Genomic DNA, 10,254 nt, shown 5'->3' with positions numbered 1-10,254 from the left:
TAACTCCTTTAATGATGTATTTTTCTTTTTGAAGCAAAATCTATTTCAAATTAGAAGTTAGACTTTAAAATTGAGATCTTTCTATCTTCTTATAGTAATCTATCTAATATTAATAATGTTCAAAGTCATTAAATCACTTTCAAGTTTTCTTGATTAGGTTGTTGCATTAATCATATGGATATAATTTTGATTTGTGGGTTATTTTTTCCTTATATTAGAGATTGAGTGTTCTTCTTTTATATCTGGAAGATAATTTCATAACTAAGAGTCTTTAAAGTTTTTGAAAGGAAGCCAACTTGCAAAAGTTGACAATATACACAAAATGAACCCAAAAGAAAAATAAAAAAATGCACAATGACCATCAAATAATTGCAAGATACACCAAAATATACCACAAATAAAAAAAATACACTTGTCTGATTATAGTTCTTTTGGTTTTTTTATGTTTGATTCTTTTTTTTTTTGTGTTATGTTATGTTCTTTTGTATCTTTATTTTTGTCTTGAAGAACTCCTGATCATCACTCTCCATATCATGATTTTTTTTAGTTTTGCTCACATCTTCTAGGATGATCCTCATCATATTGTACGATATAAAAAAATATACACTTGTCTAATTATAGCACATCCAACGACTGATATTTACTAATTATTGGTGATTAGTACATTCTAGTGGACAATCAACGTGACAAAAATAGTTGGACAATTTGAATGTTATTAGGCCGATCCATTATTGTACATTATTTTGGATGATACATGTGTTCATTTTATACGATCCCTTTATTCATCGGTCGTAAGGGATGACACCTCGGGATAATTGTTCTGTGTCTAATCATCTAGTATGATATCTGATTATCCTGGATGATATTATCAACTTTTTTGACCAATCATTTGGATGAAATTATTACAACTAATCATCTTTAACGATCTCATGATCGTCCTAGATGATATGCCTGGCCCTATATAAACAACCCAAATTCAAGATTTTCTTCACACCAAGCTTTTTAATTCCCTTCTTCCTTATTTGAGCTTTCAATTTCTTGCTATACCAGGCGGTAAATAATCTATTCCCTCATTGGCAACTCTTCCAGGAGTGTTGTCAATCCTCGCTTTATTTAAGCAGCTCATGAAGCTGCTTATACTCACTACAAGTCTACATGGATTAATCCCTCAAAGGTTATCAATCAGGAGGTGTTGAATTTTTAGGTACTTGATCTCTTTTATTGCACCACTCTTAGATTCATTCTTACATTTTCTTTCCCCTTTAATTCTAAACTTATTTTCAAATTTTTTGCAAGTCTCCATCTAATTTCTTATTGTACTGCACTTAATCTTATGTTAATTGATGCCCTATCGAATAAACGTATCAATACTTCTATGATTTCTCCACCTTTCTACCACTAGTGATAAACTTCATCTTTTGGCTTCAGATACTGACTTTAATTAGGGTCTTGTAAATACCCTTCTTCAAGAAACTAATGCCCACCTTCATGACTCTACAACTAGTTCCTTAATGAAAAATGCCCGATCCATCCAGCATATTCTTCGTACTCCGTATTCCTAAAGTTCAGGATCAGATCCATATTACCCCCATCCTGTCACTCACCACCTACTATATAATGTCTCATCGAGATTTTAATGCCGTTGATTTTATAATTCGATACATTAGGGATCCCAGCCATAAAAAAAAAGCCAAATCTAGCCTTTCGACATATCATTACTTATATCCTTGAATCTAAGTACAACCTTCAATATGTAAGCCCACCTGATCACCTCCCTATTTTTTACTCAAATAGCTCTTTTGACATCCTTCATAATACTTGTCTTCACCCTGTACATGATGAGGCTACTGCAGAAGAGGAAGGACATATTCAATCTCTTGACCCTATTCACCAGCACTCCCAGATCAATCAGCTGATTTTGACTAGTGGGAAGCCAAATTTGAGCCATACTTCACTGAGTAGCAGGAACATCATGATCAAGATGTTGCTCAATTTGAGGCATACATAGCCCAACATCTGTAGTAGCACGACCACGATATGACCTGGTTTGGTGAGCAATTTTCTTCTCTTCACGGATATTTTTAGTAGCCACCACCTCCACCTAATCAAGGTTTTGTCTTTCTACTAGCTTGTTAGTGTTTGGTTCTATGTTTGTACTGGTTCTTTATTTTGTATTTTGTTCAGTGTAGTGTTTTTGTGTTTCCTCATTTTTTTTATGTCAAAATGGGGAGTAGTTATTGTGTTGTTTGCTTTTTTCTTTAGTGGAATCTACCTTGTTTTGCTACTTTTGTTTTTTATGTTTCAATTTTTTCTCTCTTTAATTTAAAAAATATTATTTCTTGCTTGATCTAAAATTTTTAACAATAATGTTTACCATCATAAAAAAGAGAGATATTGTTGCAAATTTTGATCCAAATGCTATGATTTTGATGATAAAAAATATTATTATTTCTTTACCACTACTATTATTACATATCTATTTTATTTTCCCTACTTACTAACCTTTCAATTCTACAAAGATCACTTGCAATGAAAATTAGCTCAAGATCGGGTAGATTATGATTTAGTCTTCTTGTAATTTCATATCAATGTATTTTTTACCTTTCTTCAGTCAAATCTTGAATATGGTGGACCCTAAGCTAAATAATCTTATATACACACACACTAAGGGGGAGAAATTTGGTAAGTTAGAGTATTGTTTCTATTTTTGATCTAATTATACAAGATGATGTTAAATTGTACTATACAATTATCAAAATATAGTAATATTGATTAGGGCAACCATGCTAATCTTGAGTAATTAAACTAATTGTACTAGATGAACCAGATCATCCATGACGTTTAGTTTAGATGATGTAAAATAGCCACTAATCACATTTAGGTTATTTTTTTTTCAAATTTTATTCTAATCATATAGGATGATACACATCATCCTAGTCAATTTATAAAAATCATGCCTAAATTGATCCGGTGATTAGGAGAACATTTATGATTAAATTGTTCAATCATATCATACAGGATGACCCATTTGGATCGTTCTGGATGATATAGTATATTTTGTAGGATTATCCCCTATCGTCTGAAATGAAAAACCATAATTTCTTTTAATCATCTAGGAGTATTATATAGGATGTCCTAAGCTATTTGAGGGATGATATAAAGATCACAACCTATCATCCCATGTCATACTGGACAGTCAATATAGTATCTCTAACTAATCATCCTGAATAAGTGCAAGATCATACTTGACAATTTGTATAAATACTTGTACTAATCATTTAGAGCAAAGGTGATCATTTTGGCTGAAAAACACTATTTTGTGCTAATTATATAGGATGATATGTTGATCTCCCTAGATGATCAGTTGCGCAGAATTGAAAATTAGGGTTTTTTTTAGAGGCTCTCTATTTAAGCAATTATATTAACCCTAATTTAATCTTTTACTATGGAGTTGATTCAAGAGGGAGTTTAGAGAAGGAAGAGGGAGAGATTGGGAGAGAGTGATCCTTGTGAGGGAGAGTTTGTGAGGGAATCACAAAGGTTGCTCCAAGAAAATGTTTCATTGTCTTCCTCGAGTTGCTCCACTGGTTCCTTGGTGGCTCTGGGGAAGTCATCTTTAGTATTAGATCTAGGTCTCTACCTATTCCTCGTGGGAGTAAAAGGATTCCTTAGTTCTCTGCGTTCATTAGGTGGGTGAAAAAGGATTAGCTGGTTCTCTGCCAACTTCAAGAGGGAGTAAAAAGGATTCAAAGTTCTCTACCTCACTGTGTGTCAGTGGAAATATTTTGTAAGAGTTTCTCCACCTTGCTGTGGGAGAAAAAGGAGAGTCATTTCAGTTTAGTGCAATACTTGGAGAGGGAGTCTCCAAGGAGTGGACATAGGTCAGATTTTGTCGAACCACTATAAACTTTGGTGTATTTTTTTCTTATTACTTTTTCCTTATTTTATTTCCACACATTTTTGGGATTTGTTCTATGATTAAAATATCTAATTGTTTTATTATTATGAAAATTATTATTCTTTCCTATCAAGGGTTATTGTATTTATTTAAAAAATAAAAAAGATTTTCTTTTTGTTTAAGATTTTTTAAAACTATTAATTCACCACTTCTCTTAGTTTGCCTCAGGCTAATTATTTAGAGTTTAACACCCCTCACAAAATTTCATAAGAGAATTCACATAGTTTTTTTGTCTATCCTACACCTTAGATCCTCTTATCATGCTTGGTGAAGCTCTTAAAGCTCTAGGAAAAACAATGGGTGAAAGACTTGCTAGCAATAAGTCTCGGGATCAGTATATTATATGTGAAATGAGGGATACGCATCTTCGTCAGGCTAGGAGGTGAAAGGACGGAGTGACATCCCCTCCATAATGAGGAGTTAAAGAAGGAATCGACATCTCCTCTGGAGCAAGGAGCTAATGGAGGGATCAACATCTCTATTGGACCAAAGACATAAAGTAGGGATGTTATCTCTATCAGCTAGGAGTCGGAAGGAGGAAAATTCTTTAGAATTTGTAAAGGTCATTCTCTGCCTGGTCAAGGAAGAAAGGCTTCTTCATCAAGCTGTTTGCTAAAGGAGAGCCACTTTTAAGGCAATACCCAAAGTGAAGGACCTTTGGGGAGTAGACATATATTGATTTCAATTGAACCATTATAAATTTGATTTGTATATTCTTTACTTTCTTGTAATTTATTTTTCACACAGGGTTTCTTTAGTTATCTTTATGACAGCTTTTTTTTAGTTTACTTTTGGTTATCATTGTGAAATAATTTTAGGTGATAAATCTATGGTGTAAGTTTAGTTTCGAATTTATAAAAAAATCTTATTTTCTTTTCATTTTGTATGAATAGTTTATTCTCTTAAATTGCTTCTACATATCTCATTTTTTATCTTAAGTAATTTTTTTTAAAGAAAAATGCATCCTCTCTCTTAATGTTATAAGAACTTTCAAGAGATATTGGAGCTAGGTTCCCACTTTTTTAGTTTACACAACTTTAATCGATCCACAAAACAAACTTTGGTAAATATAACACTTCAAAAGGGTGTTGAATCTTGTTCAATATGAATTAGGCTGTTAGACCTAAGCTTATGTCCCAATGGCTAACCAAGAGAGGGGGCGGGGGGTGAATTGGTAATTAAAAAATTATACATCTTTTTAAATTTTTAAACCGAGAATAATTTTAGTGAATTTTTATAGAAAATATTTTTCAACCACAAAAAAAAAGTAAATACAAAAGCCGCAGAAAATAAAAAGACACAAGATTTATAGTGGTTCGGTCAAACATGACCTACATCCACTCCCCGGAGGCACCCTCTTAGTATTGCACTAATACCACTAGTTACTCTCCTTTTCACCCACCGCAAGGCAGAGAAGCCTTTACAAAACTCTCTTCCACCACTACCCGGTGCGGCAGAGAACCGTTATCCTTTTACACTCTCCAAGTGTTAGAAGAGAACCGTCCATCCTTTCACACTCTCCAAGTATGGGCAGAGAACCCTTCATACTTTCACACTCTCCAAGTGTGGGTAGAGAACCCTTTGGGTGTTCACACTCTCTAAGTGTAGGCAGTGTACCCTTCGGTTGTGCACACTCTCCAAGTGTCGGCAGAGAATCGAATCTCCTTGATGGATCTTCTCATAAGAAATCTAAAAAGACGAGAGAAAGAGTGAAGTAATCACAAATCACAATTGGAGATTCTTACCTTTGAGTACCAAGTGAATCCTTCACGCGCCAGTAGTAAGAATCCTCTTTCAAACACTCTCTCTCACACTCTCTCCTTCATTATCCCTTCAGTTGATAGAGATCAGTAGGAAAAAAGATTACAAGGCAATTTTAAGTGAACTTTATATAGGAAAGATACAAAAAACTATCCAAAAACTGTTGACTTTCAGGTCTGTACACAGTCAATCATCCCGGACGATCGTCAGATAGTCCTGTACGAATAGTGTTAAAACAGTTGCATACGAACCCAATGTATATTGGTACGAACTGACTTCATACCCGATCATCATCCCGTATGAAATAAGTTTATCCTGGGAGGAACAGTTATATCAAGGGTTCATTCTGATGAAACTGCAGGATGGTACCAAAATTTAATGGAATAAAGGCCTTCATCCTGGGATGAACATAATGTTTGTTTGGACGAATTGTATCCAGAGGATTTCATCCTGAGATGAGCAGGATGAATCATCTCGATGATTAGTTTAACCCATGTATCCAGAGGACTTCATCCTGGGATGAACGGTATGAATTGTCTAGACGATTAGTGCAACTCAAGTGTCTAGAGGCCTTCGTCCAAGGATGAATGGTATGAATTGTCCGAAGAAATAGTTCAAAGTGAGATTCCAGAGAGCATCGTCCAGGGATGAATATGGAAATTCTTCTAGATGATCAGGACTTAGATAAATTTTCTCACTTCTTGTTCGTTCCATTGCTCTTCCGAGGGGATAACTGACCTGATCATCCCGTACGAACTTGGTTCATCCCGTATGACTAGTATGATATTTTAAAGATCTCCCCAAGTCTGTGTGCTAAGCTACTCAATTACAATCATACTATCTTAAACTCAATACAATGAAAAATATAAACTTCAATTTATAAACTATCTCATGCTGAATTTGATTTGAAGTCTTCTTTAGTCTGGAGTTCGATTTACCTATAATGTTAGTCCACACAAGAGCAAAAATAATTTTTCAAAAAAGTGTTAAGAGAGTATAATACTTAAAATAATAACATTCGGAATCATCAAAACTATACAAGTTGCAAGAATATAAAACATGCAAATAGCAACTCTATTAACAATCTCCCCCTTTTTGATGATGGCAAAACAGTTATTATTTATATAATTTTGAAATTCTAAGAATCTCCTAAACTCGCCCTGAATTGATATACATGAGAAAATAAGGAGGTATTGCACGATAATTTTATCTCTTTTTTTTAATACAAACAGTTACGATACGAAACAAAAATACGATACAGAACAAAATATGAACAATTTTTTCTCATCCTTTTTGGCAACAGCAAAAAGAGAAGAAAAAAAGGAACAAAATTAGAAATGTAAGCTGTCATATGATAATCCTTTTATAATTGATCCTTGAAAGTGATTGAAATAAATTTGAAAATAAAATCAAATCATTAGGCAAATAAAATGATTCATAGAATTTAAAAAGAGATATAACATTGATAATAAAGAGGATTTATCAAAAACATGAATCAATTTAGACATTGAGATAAAGAATATCATTGCATAAAGGATAAATATAAAATTTATATATTTCAAATTTCAATATAAAATAAAATCGTGCAGAAGATTAATTTGAATTGAAAGATTGAAAGATCAAGGAAAGAATCTAAATAAAATACAACTTGTGGCGCTTTGCGCATCTTTTCAATATTTGTGGCACTTTTTTGTGCATCTTTTTACTTGTGGACTTATTTTGTGCCTCTTTTTCAAATTGTGAACCATTGCGCATTCTTTTTAATTTTTATACATTTGTATATTTTCAAGTGTATTCTTAATATTTCCAAAATTTCAAATTTCTATAAGTACAATAATATTTATACTGATAATAGAAATACAAAATAAGAAAACATCACAATTGCAATAATAATATGAAAATTTAAATTAGTCTAACAAGAGATATGGGATTGATATTTTTAATTAAATCAAGTTATAAGAACAACTTATATTTAGAAAAAATAGATTTTCTGATAAATTTAATTTTGTATTGCACTTCAAGGTATAGAACTTATAAGATCAAAAAATTTAGAAATTTTCATACAGGCTAACACACATTTTAAAATAAGATTAAAAGAAAGATAAGAAAACTTATTTTGATATCATGATAAAGAATATTACAAACAGAGATATGATATCAATACTAAATAAAACTAAAATGCTGACACATCAACTAAAATTAACACATAACTAAAACAAAATACATCACAATTTATCACATCACAATCACATCTACTAAAGAAGATCATAAGGAAGTACATGAATCACTATGATGGGCCCTGATCTGGAAGAGGAGGAGGTGGAGCACTGAAGAAATTAAAATTACTGCTTATCATAAGTATATTGGAACTTATATCATCCATTTGCTCTCGCATCCATCCCATGTCCTGATTGTGCTGAGCATCTTGCTATTGTAAGTGAGTTTCAATTTGATCAAATCTTTGATCAAAATGAGACTCTAAATGATCAAATCTTTGAATCAAATCTTAATAATTTGGTTCACTAGTAGGTGCAGGTTCCTCTTCTGAGTCACTAATAACATGTTGTGCACTTGGTTCATCTTTATTGAAGATTGCTCTAAAAGATCCATCGTTGTAGTAGAGATGCTCCTATAAATCATGATTTGGATGAACTAGATCATTCTTTTTCTCTAAAATGTAAGCAACAAGATGTCATAAGGCTATATTTTTCTTTCTCATATGGGCAACATGACCAATCTCAGAGAGTCCATAAATGTAGTCAATTATCAGTTGGGGTTCATTTATAGGTTGGTTGGTCATAATCAAGTAAGTTACAGTGAAAAGAAGAGGAGTAATGTTGACTCTATCATCAGCTTTAGGAATTATGGAAGTTCGAAGAACATGCTGAATGATTCGGGCATTTTGATTTAGAGTGTCTACCTTAGGAAAATGAGTTACTACTCTAATTCCTCTAAGGATATTATTTATTTTAGACCAGTTAAAATCAGAAGTATTGGTTAAGGTATGGGCTCTAATCTCTTTAGTCCTTAAGTTCAGAAAAATTCCTAAGTCTGCCTTAGTGATCTCTACTTTCTTCTCAAACACATAGGACCTAATCACTAAATGATCAGAATTAAAAGACATGTTTGCAAGAAAGTAGTGAAATGTCTCCTTATTGTAGAAGTAGACAAGTGTGAGAATAAGGCCAAATTAGGTGGAAGCAAAACTATTCATTACCTTAAATTGATTTACTCTTGTAGAAGGACTCTAGATGGAGTGATTTTTGCAGAAGCAAATCTAGGGAATGACTCTTCATTAGCCTTGGATAGAAAGTTTTTACTAGAGTTTTTGGGTGGTCCCTTAGCCAATACCTTTTTTCTTTTGCTAGAGCTAGCCATGGATAAGATCTAGAGGAAAAGGAGTTTGAAAGGGATGTTTGAAGTGATAACATTTGAGTTCAAAAAACTTCAATTTAATGAAAAATGAGTTTTCGTGAAGTCAAAATTAATTTCATCCCATACAAATTTGAGTTCATTCGTACGAACGAAATTTTATATGGACGAATTAATGAGTCAAAAAATGAAATGGCTTTTGTAATCACACAAGTTACGATGCATCCTTTCGTACATACTTTTGACCAAATGATCATATAGACGAATAGGTGTTCATCCTGAACAATTAGACATTTAAGAAAGTTTTAATGGCAGTTTAAACCATCCCCCACATCGAATCGCCAAGCGTTCGTTTGTACGAACCATAGGTTAGTATGTATGATCATGTAAAATAAACCTTATTCTTATTGTATTGAAAGTATCAAAGGCTAGTGGTTTTGTAAAAATTCTTGCAAGTGATTTTCTGTAGAAACATAAATGAGTTCAATTTCTCCTTTGGATACATGATCCCTTATGAAATGATGCCTGATGTCTATATGTCTATTTGTTTGGTTCTTGAATGTTAAATAGGATTTTTAAAAAATGAAAATAGCATTAGTGTTATCTCAATAAATGGGAATAGTGCCTATAGTTAATCCTAAATCATTCAACTATTGTTTCAACCAAAGTACTTATGCCACATAACTTCCTAATGCAATGTATTTAGCTTCAGAAGTAGATAGGGCTACTAAATTTGTTTTCTACCGGACCAAGAGACTAAATTTTTTTTAATAAATTGACATGTTCCAAAAGTGCTCTTTCTATCAACCCTATAACCTACAAAGTCAAAATCTGAATAACCAATTATTTCAAATGAAGAGCTAAACTTAGGATACCAAATTCCTATGTTTTGAGTTCCTAACAGATATCTTAAAATTCTTTTTACTGCTGTCAAATGTGATTCTTTTGGATCTGATTAAAATCTAGCACACAAATAAACACTAAACATGATATCGGGCCGGCTAGCTGTCAAGTAAAGCAAAGATCCAATTATCCCTCTAAATTTCTTTTGATCAACAGATTTTCCCTTAGGGTCCTTATCCAACTGAAATGAGGAACTCATAGGTGTACTAACAAGTTTAACATTATCCATTTCATACTTTTTAAGGATATTTGACTGACTA

The sequence above is a fragment of the Dendrobium catenatum genome, unplaced genomic scaffold, assembly GCF_001605985.2.
Source record: "Dendrobium catenatum unplaced genomic scaffold, ASM160598v2 fragScaff_scaffold_1172, whole genome shotgun sequence".
Taxonomy (NCBI): domain Eukaryota; kingdom Viridiplantae; phylum Streptophyta; class Magnoliopsida; order Asparagales; family Orchidaceae; genus Dendrobium; species Dendrobium catenatum.
The sequence above is the reverse complement of the archived record's forward strand: the minus strand, read 5'-3'. Positions refer to the sequence as shown.